The sequence below is a fragment of the Bidens hawaiensis genome, unplaced genomic scaffold (genome assembly GCF_021521415.1).
Source record: "Bidens hawaiensis isolate Kalapana, Puna unplaced genomic scaffold, B.hawaiensis_p1.1 tig00005006_1, whole genome shotgun sequence".
NCBI lineage: Eukaryota > Viridiplantae > Streptophyta > Magnoliopsida > Asterales > Asteraceae > Bidens > Bidens hawaiensis.
The window spans coordinates 227,110-240,394 of NW_027491316.1; positions in this window are offsets into that span (position 1 = coordinate 227,110).

Below are 13,285 nucleotides of genomic sequence, written 5' to 3' on the forward strand. Positions count from 1 at the left end.
ATACTTAGAAAACATTCTAGTATTGATTTCAACCTTTCTCCATCCTTATACTTGAACCTTTCCAATTGTTGCTTCAATCTTTGCTTCTTTATGTTCTTTAGTTCAGTATTCCCTTCATACATTTCAAGGATGGCATCATACATTTGCTTGGCAGTTGTGTGATGAGCCACCTTGGTCAGAATCTCCCAAGACAAACCTAGCTTAATCATAGCAAAGGATTTGTCATCCACCTTTCTCATTTTTTTCTCTTACAGCAGCAGTTGCAGCTGCATTTGCACCTTCCTCAACAGCAGTTTGTGGACCACTCTTGATGGAGTTCCACATATCAATATCATTGTAGCATACGGCTGTTTCAAAGAGTACTTTCCATTTGATAAAGTTTTCCTGTCCATACAACCTTGGTATCTTGTTAGTAGACACCTCTTGTTCCTCATATCCAGACATTTTGAGAAATCAAAAATCAGTTTCTTTGTAAAAACAGAGTTTCAAAAATAATCAGATCTGGAAACAGAATGCTCAGATCTGATGTGTCTGATGTGATTAGAACAAGATTTAGATATAAAGATTAGAACTTTAATTGAAATAAGGAAGAGAAAACACCGGTAGATTGTAGATCTGGAAGAAAAATGAAAAACAGGGCTGCTGACGTCACAAATCAATGGAACAGTGGTCTGCTTACGTCATTCTTCTTCAAATCTTCAATCAGCAACAATCTTTCCAAAATAGCAGTAAACAGTTCTGATACCACTTGTCGGTTCCCTCGATTTCAGCTGGATCTTAATTAATCATGTCATAACTCACACAGATTAATGCGTTGACAAGAGAGTTAATGACGAGTTGCTATATTTAGAAAGATATCCGTTTGTTAAAGGCGGAATCAATAACAAACATACGGTTGCAAAGAATAATCAAAGGTAGAAAGCACACACAGAATTCACTCAAAAGATTTCCATTTATATAACATTCATCATACAAAGTGGATAATTGATTTAGGGTTTTCTATGAATCCTAGGACAGCCGTCACTTTCAAGAAATATTCTTTCTTATCCGAAAAGTGTAAAGGATTATCTCTTTCTCTCTCTGTGCCCGTCCCTTGGCGGCGTGCCCTAAATATTCTATTTATAGGCCTGCCAACCTAGGACAGCTGTCATTGCTTCTAGAAACCCTAAATACAATCATACATACTCAAATTACATATTCAAAATAAACTAAGTGTAAAACAAGTCTTCCGGGTAGGCTTTGCATCGGTCTTCTCTTTCCGAGTATGCTCGGCCATCCTTCATAACTTGGTAACATAGAAGTGTGCCCGGGTTCAGTTTCCGGGTAGACTTTACTTAAAGAGTATTTCACCAAGTAAAATACTCACCGAGTAGACTTCAGTCTTCTTGACTTTGCCAGACTTTGCCCGACAACTTCTTACGATAAACCTTGTTCTTCAATGATCAATTTCAGCTCCTTGCTATAAAATAACTTATTAGCAAAGTGTACTCGGGAGTACTGTTCCTTGCTTGAGCTGAACCTTGCCCGATATTACTTAGAGATATTCCTTTAGATTATCAAGCATACTTGGATCTTACTTATTAATGAATACCTTGCCCGGTCTTCCGATCACTTGGCTTCTTGGACTTGGTTAACCAAACCTTACTCGGAAGAGTAATATACTTGGCTCTAAAGAACAGACTTGCTTGATAAAGTGAACCTTGCCCGGATTTACATAAACTAGTGTACCTTACTCGGCAATGCACTAATTTGCAAACCCTGCTCGGATATCCACTTAAGAAGACTACTTGAAGTAAACCTTGCCCGGTAGGCAAAATATCGTACCCGGTTAAGTAAAAGCTTGCTCGGATGTCTAAGGTGTGCTCGGATCCATTACTTAGCGAATTCAGAGGAGGTTGAGAAGATTCCAATCATCCATGTACTTCATTTTGGTCAAATCTTTGACTCAACAATCTCCCCCTTAGGTCAATTTCTTGACCCAACAACCATCTGTAACAACCCAGCTACCATCGCACCATAATATTGTCGGTTTTGGCCGGGACGTACCACCATCGCCTCACGGATTTGCTTTTGGTTGCCCAGGTGGTTACCCATCCTCATACTACTCCCACCTGAGCACGCTTAAGTGTGGAATTCTCCTCTCATCCACTACCATTAAGCGCCCAAAACGCGTTATGATGGGGAAGGTATCCACATACTTATAAAGAAGGCTTAGTTCTCCTCCCCAACCGATGTGGGATGTCACAATCACTTGTAAGGCCCTGAACCTAGAAACCTTACTAATAGTTGGATTTACACTTGAACACAGCATAATTATCAGAGTTTACAAAAACTTTCGTGGAATAAAACTACATTTATACAAAACTTTATCTCTATCGACTCTTTAGATGCCAACCCCGTGAGTATAGCAAGTGTATACTCCAAGCTCCTTTACTTTCTTTTACCAACGACCTGCATGCATACTAAAATTCAGCTGCGCTGAGTGAGTTCTAGTTAATTAGGCATGATACATTACATTCTCATACCTACATATACATATCCGAAGATACTTATTACATAGTTAACCTGATTACCTTTCTTTCATAAATACATACATTCATACTCAACACTTACTTTAGTCAACCAAGAGTATGTTCATAGTCCACCGTCTATACCTATACTCAAAGTCGTGAACACGTAAAAGGTCTACAGTCCTTACCTATGGTCACTATTCATGGTACGTACAAGGCCGCAGTCCTTCCCTATACCATCAACACGTACAAGGTCCACCGTCCTTCCCTATGTTGTCACCTATATCATAGCACGTACGAGGTCCGCATTCCTCCCCTTGCTATCACATTACATTTACAGCATGTTTAAGGTCCGCAGTCCTTTCCTATGTTGACAGCTATATCATAGCATGTACGAGGCTCGCAGTCCTCCCCTATGCTACCACATTACATTTCCAGCACGTTTAAGGTCCTCAGTCCTTTCCTATGGGTGACACCTATTCACAATACGTATAAGGTTCACAATCCTTATCTACGTTAAAATCTATCATCTATAACACGTATAAGGTCCACAGTCCTTAACTACGCTATCACATGCCACTTATATATTTATATTCAAATATATAAATTGATTTCATTTATCGGCTAACTTGTCTTTTAAAAAGTTAACGGGATCTAACGGAGTTGGGGAGGTCGGTTAGTTCGGTTTATTATGTTTGGACAACCTAAGCTATATTAACCAACCCACCTGCCAAGCCCAATATCCAGCCCATCTAACCCATTTCGTAAATCCATGCCCATCTCAAAAGCCCATCGCGCAAGCCCATCAGCCAAACCCAGATCCAACCTTTATCTCGCAAAAATAATTTACGAAAATCTGGTTTCGAACCCAGGACCTAGCAGTGTTACTTGATATACCTTATACATATAACTTATACATATAATGGTTCTGTCGCATCTAAAGTGTCTCGCAAAAATGGTTTGCAAGAGCCAGGTCTCGATCCCACGACATCTCGCTCACCTAACAATGGATTTACCACCCACCTACAGCACACTTGTGGTTATTGTTTCCTTTATCTTAATTATATACAAGTGTTTGTTGTTAATTATTTCCTTTCCTCCTTTCTTTCATTTTTACGAGATGATGATGATGATGATGATGATGATGATGATGGTGGTGGTGGTGGTGGTGGTGGTGGTGGTGGTGGTGGTGGTGATGGGGATGATGGTGATGGTGATGGTGATGGTATGGTGATGGTGATGGTGATGGTGATGGTGATGGTGATTATTATTATTATTATTATTATTATTATTATTATTATTATTATTATTATTATTATTATTATTATTATTAACATCACGAATATATCGGGTCAAAAATACCAAGTTGAAAAAATAAAGGACCAAAAATGACAAATTATTAAACTTAAAAATCAAAAATGAAAAATCTGTCACCAGGCCTGATCGCGATACGCGACGGCCATAGACCAAACTTCATCACGTATCGCGATGACGAGGTCTGACAGGGTGACACGTGTCGATACGTGTCACATGGTGGCATTATGTGTTGCCACGTGGCAGCCCTAGTGGGTGACTCATCATGCATGCGTCACGATACGCGATGGCATGATCAAAGGACCATCGCGTATCGCGATGGGTCCCGGGAAATTTCTATAAATAGCAAGATACGCCCCTTTCATTTCACACACCATTTCTCACATCACTTTCTCTCTCTAGAACACACTTTCTCTAAAAATACTCCTTTTCATCACCTCGATAAACGTACCGACCACCTCGTTTTCCTCGTAATCCGGGCCATAAACCGACGATATCCCAAAGTACCGGCGAAAATATCTCGAAGTACGTGCCGACCATGTACGACCCGGCGTTCCGCCTCGAAGTACGTGCTGACCCGACGACCTACTTCGAAGTACGTGCCGACCCGAGACAACCCGACGTCCCGTCTCGAAGTGCATGCCGAAGAGACTTGAAGACCGGCGTGCCTCGATTTGCGTGCCAAGGAGGTGTTGATCAAGATTCTCGATATACGTGCCAACGTCGAAGTGCTGCCGGTGAGTTTAGAAAATAATAAGCCGAACAAGGTGGGAATAATGCCCGAATATAATATTAATAAAATAATAAAAGTTTAGACCCTAGTCAAGGGTATAGTCAATACCTCGAAAATAAAGAAAAGAAAAATAAAGAAATTATATAAAGAGAAAGATATAAATATAATTATTGGTTATAGATAAAGCGAAATTATTATTTAAATGATTTTAGAAGATAATAATAAAAGAAAAGAAATAAAAGAAAAGTAAATGAAATAATCTTTATTAATAAAGATAGAAATATTATATATATATTGTTTATATGATTCATGTAAACTAAATAATGTATATATATATATATATATGTATGTATGTATACGTTTTGAAAACTAGATTTTAGAAAAGAAAACATGACGGACTAAAGGTCCGAATATGAGAATAAAAAATATATGATTTGAACTACAGGTTCAAACATACTACAAAAAAAGAAAAAAATAAAGTAGAAAATAGTTATAATTGATAATATTATTTAAGTTTATTCTTAAATAATAAGTAAAAGAAAAATATACGTTTCTTAATGAAGAAGAAACGTAGAGTTTAAGAAAAAGAAAACAAGTTAAACTAGAGGTCTACCTTGTAAAAGAAAAGAAAAGTAAATAAGTTGAAAAAAGAGTTTTAACTTGAAAAGGAAAGGAAAGAAATGTTAATTTAAACTAAAAGTTTAAAATAAAGAAAAGATGTTTTGAACTAAAGGTTCATAAAGAAAATAAAATCGAGGTAAAGATTTTACAAAAGAGACTTGAGGTCTTAAGCCGGATTGTATATCCGACTAACAAAAAGTTATACTCGTACTATAGGTTCGAGATAACAAATAAAAGGGAAAGACCCTCGGACAGTGTATTGAAGCTTATTCAAATCGAAAAATTTATACTCGTACTATAGGTGTGAGATGGAAACGGGAAAGACCTTCGGACGATGTATTGAAGCTAATCCAAATCAAAAAGGTGAATACGCCCCAAACTTTACAAACTTGTTTTAAAATGAGTCAAACGTGTTAAATGAAAAGAATTACATGGGACTACGTGTCTCTAAAACGTTATAAACAAAAGTAAGCGCTAGCCCTCAGGCTGTCATGTACGTTTGTTTGGATCCTTATATATGTGGTAATAAATTCGGTGGGCACACCGCGCCACACTTAGTCATGACCCCCGCCACGATGGGCCGGACCCAATTTGCATCCGAGTTAGACTGATCAAGTGTATACGTATGGTACCTAAGTAATGTCGAGCGCTGCGGTGTTTGCTGGGGTGTTGTGTGTAAAGAATTGAGTTTATAATTGTGTTAGTTTTAAAGCTTGATTATTCCTAAGACACGATGGGCCGGACCCAAGTTATGTCTCGAGGGGTAATCAAGTAAAAGAAAATATTTTTCGCGTTAGTGTATTCACCAGCATATCGCTGACGTATTTTTTTTACATTTCAGAAAATTAAAATATCAAGAATTGCCATTAATGAAGTGGATGTTCGCAAAATAGAGATGGCTCATTGTTTTATATTATTAAAACAACAAGATTAAACAAAGATTTATAAAACAAATATTTGCGTATTATTACCCGAGAAGCTTCTTTTTCAAACAAAACGTAATTATATTTTATTGATAATGATTTCAAAGTATATAAATATTTTATAATAAATATAAAAGTCTTCCGCTAAAAACAAACTCTGATATATTTACAAAACTGGTACCAACGGTTGATCACACGCCTAGATCGTAAGTCGGGGTGTGACAGGTTGGTATCAGAGCCATCGATCTTAGCGAATTAGGTATCCAGTTATACCTAGGCTTTGATCAAGTGATAGATAGAAATTTTTTATTACAAGATTTCATAAGTTTAGTAAACGTTTAAATACCTAAACTTTAATATATATATATGTGTGTATATAAGAGATAAGGATAAGATATAATAAGTACGGATAAGAAAGGAACATTTTTTTACATATAAGCTATAATGTGGAAATAGTCGACTATGGTTCGACTTAAAGGACAACGCAACTTCCGATAGAAAAGGGAGAAGAATGAAATAAATCAATTAGTAGATATAAACAAATAAATATCCTCATACATGATGAATGAGTGAACATGGATTATAAATATGAAATAAGACGATACATTCTTCCAATTAGTAGCAATAAACCATTTCATAGTAGAAAATCTTGCGTAGTACAAGATATGTTTTGATTTCATAAATAATTAAATATATCCATGAATGATTGTAGAAAAAAGAAAATATGAAAAGAAACTTTTACAAAAAAATAAGAGGAATGTTAAATAAAAGACCCACATTCATGATGAATAAGTAAAAAGAATTATAAAGAATAAAAACAATTGATTCATCCAAATGCTAGCAATAGGATTTTATAAAGACCAATTCGTAATAGAAAATCTTACAACATAGGCTTTGATTCCCTTAAGTATTAAACCTATCTATGAATTTTTATAGTATGTCAAAAGAAGAAAATATAAAAGGAAACTCTTCCAAAAAAGTTAGAAGTAAGAAAAACAAAGGAATGAATGACCAATTTAGAGACGAGATTCGGGAGATGATTAATGAAGCGGTGGCTCCAATTATGAAGATGCTTAATAACCCTAGACAATTAGAATCAAGAAAAAGGACTCAAAGCGAGCCTTATTCTTCGAAAGAAAGTTATAACCAATTTAATCAAGAGGACGACATAAGGAATAAGAATAACAAGAAACCTAAACTTCAACCGGAAAATGTTTTTAAGAGTCAAAAAGCCTAAGAGCCTAAGAAATTTCGTGGAAATAAAAATATTATATACACGTTGAATTGGATTAAGGAACAAGAGTCAATTTTGAATAAAATTACCTGCACAAGTGAACAAGCCATTTGGTGTTCTTCACAAATGTTCATAGATAAAGCTTTAGAATGGTGGTGTATGTTAATTCAAGTTGAAGGAAATGAAGCAATGTACGATATAAGTTGGGAAGAATTTAAAGATTTGATTCTATAGATGTTTTGCCTAATCAACAAAATAAAACAAGATCAAATCCTGCCCTGGGACCAGAAGGTTGTTAATAACAATCTAAAGGAGTACAATGTTAAATTCTTGGAATATTGTCAAGTAACTCAGCAATTAGATAAATTGGAGTACGACAAAATGATGAAATACATATCTGGGCTACCAAAAGAGACAAGAAGGGTAGTAAAATTACATGTGCCACAAACAACCTACGAAGCTATGATGGTAGCCAAATGTGTAATAAAGCCGGAGGAAAAAGAGATTAATAAAACAAAAGAAGTGAAGAAAAGCAAGAAAGAAAAAGAACCGCATAAATTCACAAAACAAATCTGCCAAAACTGTGGCAAAGGACATCACGGGAAATGTTTAAGACCAACTAACTTTCCCCAAAATATTCCATTGATCACATGCAACTTTTGCAAGAAACTCGGTCATTCGGAAGACGATTGCAGAAGAAAAACAGTTGTATGTTTTAGTTGTTGAGAAAACGGACACTTCAGCTCAGAATATCCGAATAAGACAAACAACGCAAGTGAAAGCAGTATTAAGAAAGGAAAAGCTAAAATAAATTAAACGCAAAAGGAGCATCTAACAATCAAGAATAGAAGAAGACAATAGTATTCCAAATGAATGTTAAAGATACAAAGGCATTAGAAATAACTATTAGTCTAGTTAACTCTTGTAACCCGTTTACAAACTCGTTCTTAAAACGAGAGATTTTGTAACGATGAATGGGTATTTAAGTCCCTAATATATATAAAGAAAATACTAGCATATAGATAGTGTCTTTACACAAAAATGAAATTAATTTAATAAGATAAATAAATAAATAACATCAATCATAAATAGAAAAATGAATATAAAGAAAAGAATTGATTAAATTGACATAACAAAATCAATCCATAAAGAAGATAGAAACTAAGAAAGAATCGAAAGGACGATGGATGGAAAGAAACTATCAAAAGCATGAAGGATAGATGCAGATTTCTGCAAAAGAGATTCGATAAATTGAATCCAAGAAATATCTAGTTAATATTTAGAATACTGAAGGTAAGGTAAATAATTAAACACAATTGGCCATTGTGTTTTGCAATTTACAATTACTTACGACATTCTAAAATATAAACTTACTATATCATCTAAGGATATAGAACTACCAAAAGAGATATACTACACTATAAGGCATTAGTAAAAAGTCAAACAAGAAGGAGGCTATTTGTTCCTTATCAAATCACATAAATGTATTTAGAAGATTGCATAAATATATAAAAGAGTGGATGTAAAATAAGATAGTATAGCATTAAAACATCTACTTAAGATAGTAGATTCAAAGAATGCTAAAGAGAAAACCATCAAGTCTGAAGATTTATATCACCCATAAATAGAAGAATGAGAAGACCTGAAGAACTAGAACCTTGGAACTTTAGAAGTTTAGAACCCCAATTAGACATAAACAAAGCGAAACCAAGAAACCTCAAGAGTAAAAACCAAATCTCCAAAGAGAAATAGCATGAAACAATCGGCTTGTTAGACAAAGGAGATAATGATATCCTTAGACTCGGAAACCAAAAGTGGATAGCGATAGTTGGAAAGCTACGCGAGACGATAATGAACAAAGCTCATAAGTATAGGATGCACTTTGAAAGTGACAAAACATACCACAAACCTTAGATCGAATTAGTAATAGAAGAATATGAACAAGATATTACTTCGTACGTAATGAAATGTCTAATCCCTTTACAAGTTGAAACCGAGCACAAGAAACCTTTGGATTACTTTAAACAACTCAAACTCCCCATGTAGAAATGGGTAATGATAACCAAGAACTGTATTACAAAGCTCTCCAAGACTACACGCCAACACAATGCAAGATGAGTTAGTGTTGATAGACTAACAAAATTTACCCATCTTTCTCCCAACTAACGATTCGTGCTAGATGGGTAGATTAGCATGAAATTATGTGAACAACATCGTATCCCTACCTGGCCTACCGCTATTCTTAATCTCCAATCAAGACAGTTGAATTACATTCCATTTATGGGATACTTTCCAACAAACGTTAAGAATTCGATTGAACTTTAGCATTGTCTAACATCCCCAAATATATGGGCAAAGTGAAAAGGAACAATCCAAACGTTCGAGGTTATGCCCCGCAAAAGTATGATAGACTTAAGTGTAAATGGGATAATTATTTTCCCTAATAGAATTCTCATTACCACATAAACATGCGAGCCGCGTCTTATGAAGCATTATATGACATAAAAACCAAGCATCCGTGTGTTGGTCTAAAAACAAAGGATAACCAAATAATTGGATTGGAAGTAGTCCATGAAATGACAAATAAGGTATTGCAAATCCGTGAGCCACTCAAGACGGGGTGAGATCTCCAAAAGAATTACGCTGATGTCGGTTATAAACCGTTAGAATTTAAAATAAGGCAATAGAGTGTTAATTAAAGTTTCTCCTTAGAAAGACGTCATTCGCTTCGAAAAGAAAAGAAAACTTAATTCACTTTTATAGGACCAATTAAAATAACTCGAGCGAATCAGTACTGTCGCATACCATCTATGACTACCTGAAGAAAACGAAAGGGATATACAATGTATTCCACATATCTAATCTGTGAAAATGTCTAGCCGATAAATCTTGGTCTATGCCTTTAAAAGATGTTGAAATAAATAAAAATATAAAAATTTATAAAATAACTCATACAAATCAAAGATTTCGAAAAACAAAGAAACTAAAGAGACGAACATTGAATATAGTCAAAATAAAATAAGGACTCACAAAGAGACCCTGACTATACTTGGGAACGTGAATCGGAAATAAAGAAAAAGTACCCTCACTTATCCTAAGAAGCGAATCTCACGGACGAGATTCATTTCAAGGTGGGGAGGATGTAACATCACGAAAATATCGGGTCAAAAGTACCAAGTTCAAAAGATAAAGGACAAAAAATGACAAATTTTTAAACTTATAAATAAAAAATGAAAAATCTGTCACCAGGCCTGATCGCGATACGCGGCGGCCATAGACCAAACGTCATCGCGTATCGCGATGACGAGGCCTGACAAGGTGACACGTGTCCTGTCACGTGACACCACGTGGCATAAAGCCATGATAAGGTGACACGTGTCACAAGGTGGCATTATGTGTTGTCATGTGGCGCCACGTGGCATCCCTAGTGGGTGACTCATCATGCATGCTGTGACACCCGACAAAATAAAAAGTATTATTATATTCCTAAAAGGAGATTAAGACATGTTTAGGCCGGATTAAGTGAAGATTAAGACCCATAAGTTAAATATAGTATTTTAAGCTAAGAATGAAGGGAATATATACATTATAAAATATGCGAGATGTGAGACGGAATAAAGAAATTCCGGTGATAAATGACGGAGAAACGAACGTACTCGGTTAAACTTGTGAAATTCAACCCGACATTAGAGAAAGTGTCCAGGGGTATATCTATTTGAATATTGTAGAGGATCGAAAACCGAGAACGCAGGCGAAAACGTGGCTCAATTCTGAGTTATAACAAAGCGGGAAAATGCAAATTAGTATTTTGGGACCCGATCGTTAAAGCACACGTACCGATAAGCTTGTAAAGGTTGATATTATATACGTATTTGAGGTTTAATAGTTAGATAAAGTAAGTCAAATAGACACCATAAGTTTGGATGAGTTGTTTTTGGGAAAAACGACACTAGTTTTATTAAGTTCGGAACAACACTGAACCGACATTGGGTAACAATCGTCGATAACTTATTAACGGAAATAATAAGTTAACGAGACAAATTTAAGTCGAGAACGGAATAAGAATAAGTATTTTGACGAAATGTATTTGGAAAATACAATGTCACTTGTAGTAGCGGGTTCGTTGGAGCGAGAAACCGAAACGCGATCGAAAAACGCGTTAAAACGCACTATATAAGCGGGCCTAATGTAAGTCCCCGTTACCGGTGCCCTACTTTGGACGTTGGATTTACTCATAACCGTAGTTCCAAATATCAGAGTTAGTTAAAACTTCGCATAATAACATAAAACATCAACAGTCATTACAAACATTCATAACTTGTTCATCTGTCATGTATCCCCCTTCAAGCCAGCTGTCTCATCCTACTCACCTGCGTGCATACTAAAAGTCAGCTACACTGAGTGAGTTCTAGTTAATCATACAACACGCAATACATATATACTTACATACTTTCATTCATACTTTCATATCTTTATTTCATTCTTACTTACCTTCATTTCTTACGTTATAAAGAGCATTACACCCTACTTTCCTCGAGTATCATTAGGGCTCGGTCCCTCTTTCCTCGAGTATCATTAGGGCTCGGTCCCTCTTTCCTCGAGTATTATTAGGGTTCGGTCCCTCCTTCCTCGAGTATTATGAGGGCTCGGTCCCTCCTTCCTCGTGTATTATTAGGGCTCGGTCCCTCCTTCCTCGAGTATTATTAGGGCTCGGTCCCTCCTTGTTACCATACAACCATACCTCATTTACATTCATTCATATATCGTGCAAATCATATATCATTTAACATAACATTACAACTTGACAAAACGTGCAATATCCAAAGATCGTTCACGTACTGACAAGTAATCATTCATACTTTTCACATTCACGTAAGGCATACATTTAACACTTAGGATAAATGTATTAACAAACACATCGAGTTTGCACACAGCCCCGAAAACATAACAAGGAAATGGGGCTAGAAACTCACCTGAATCCTGTTGCGCTCGCCGTTTATAATAATTCCTTTCTATAACTGGGCTCGGCTAACTGTTAAATATATATACTTAGTTAATTAACCGTTTACTTGATTAAGTTGGGTTATTTACTTAACCTATGCATCATCTAAGTTGGGCTTGTTATTTATTTTAAATAGCACGTGGGCTTAAGCCTGTGGGTTGAGCTAAGTCAGGCCCAACGACCCATTACAATTTATGGGTTCAGCTGGGTTCAGGTCCAAGCCCAAACTGGGTGGCCGAAAACTCCCAACAGAGAACCCGCGAGTTGGCCGAGAACCCCATTTCTGACCGAGAACCTATGTTCTTGGCCGAGAATACATGGCCACCGAAATCGATGGTTGACCGAGAACTCTCGTCACATAGAGTTCTCGTTGACCGAGAACTCCATATGGCCGAAACCCACACTGACTAAGTTCTCGCGTTGATCGAGAATCCCAGACGAAGGCTCCGATCACCGAGACCCCTGGTCTGATGCGTTCAGCTCAGGTTCCTACCCTTAAACCCATCCTATAACGGCTAACAGTCCATGGTTATACGTTTGATCATCCATAGCCCAACCACCTTAACCTTTCTTCATTCGTTACCTCCCATTAACCTCACGGCTTCAAGATCTAACCCATTCTAGTCATAAAGGTTAAACCTTTAATCTAAAACATTCTTTATGCTAGTTCTAGGGTTTCATTCATGAGTCGTATATAACCATATATTCATTAAGTTCGTTTTAATCATCAAGTTTGCATTTTTATGAAGCATCTAAACCCGATCTACTCTAGGGTCAAGTTACATAGCAAACCGTTTACAAAAACGTAACCTTTACGTAAGGAATATACCTTTTGGATGTTTCTATGTTACGGCTAGGCTTGATTATGAACTTGGATCTTGTAGTTAGCTTGAATATCGAGGATAGTTCAAGGATCTTGACTTGCTTGACCTTGGATCTCACTCTCTA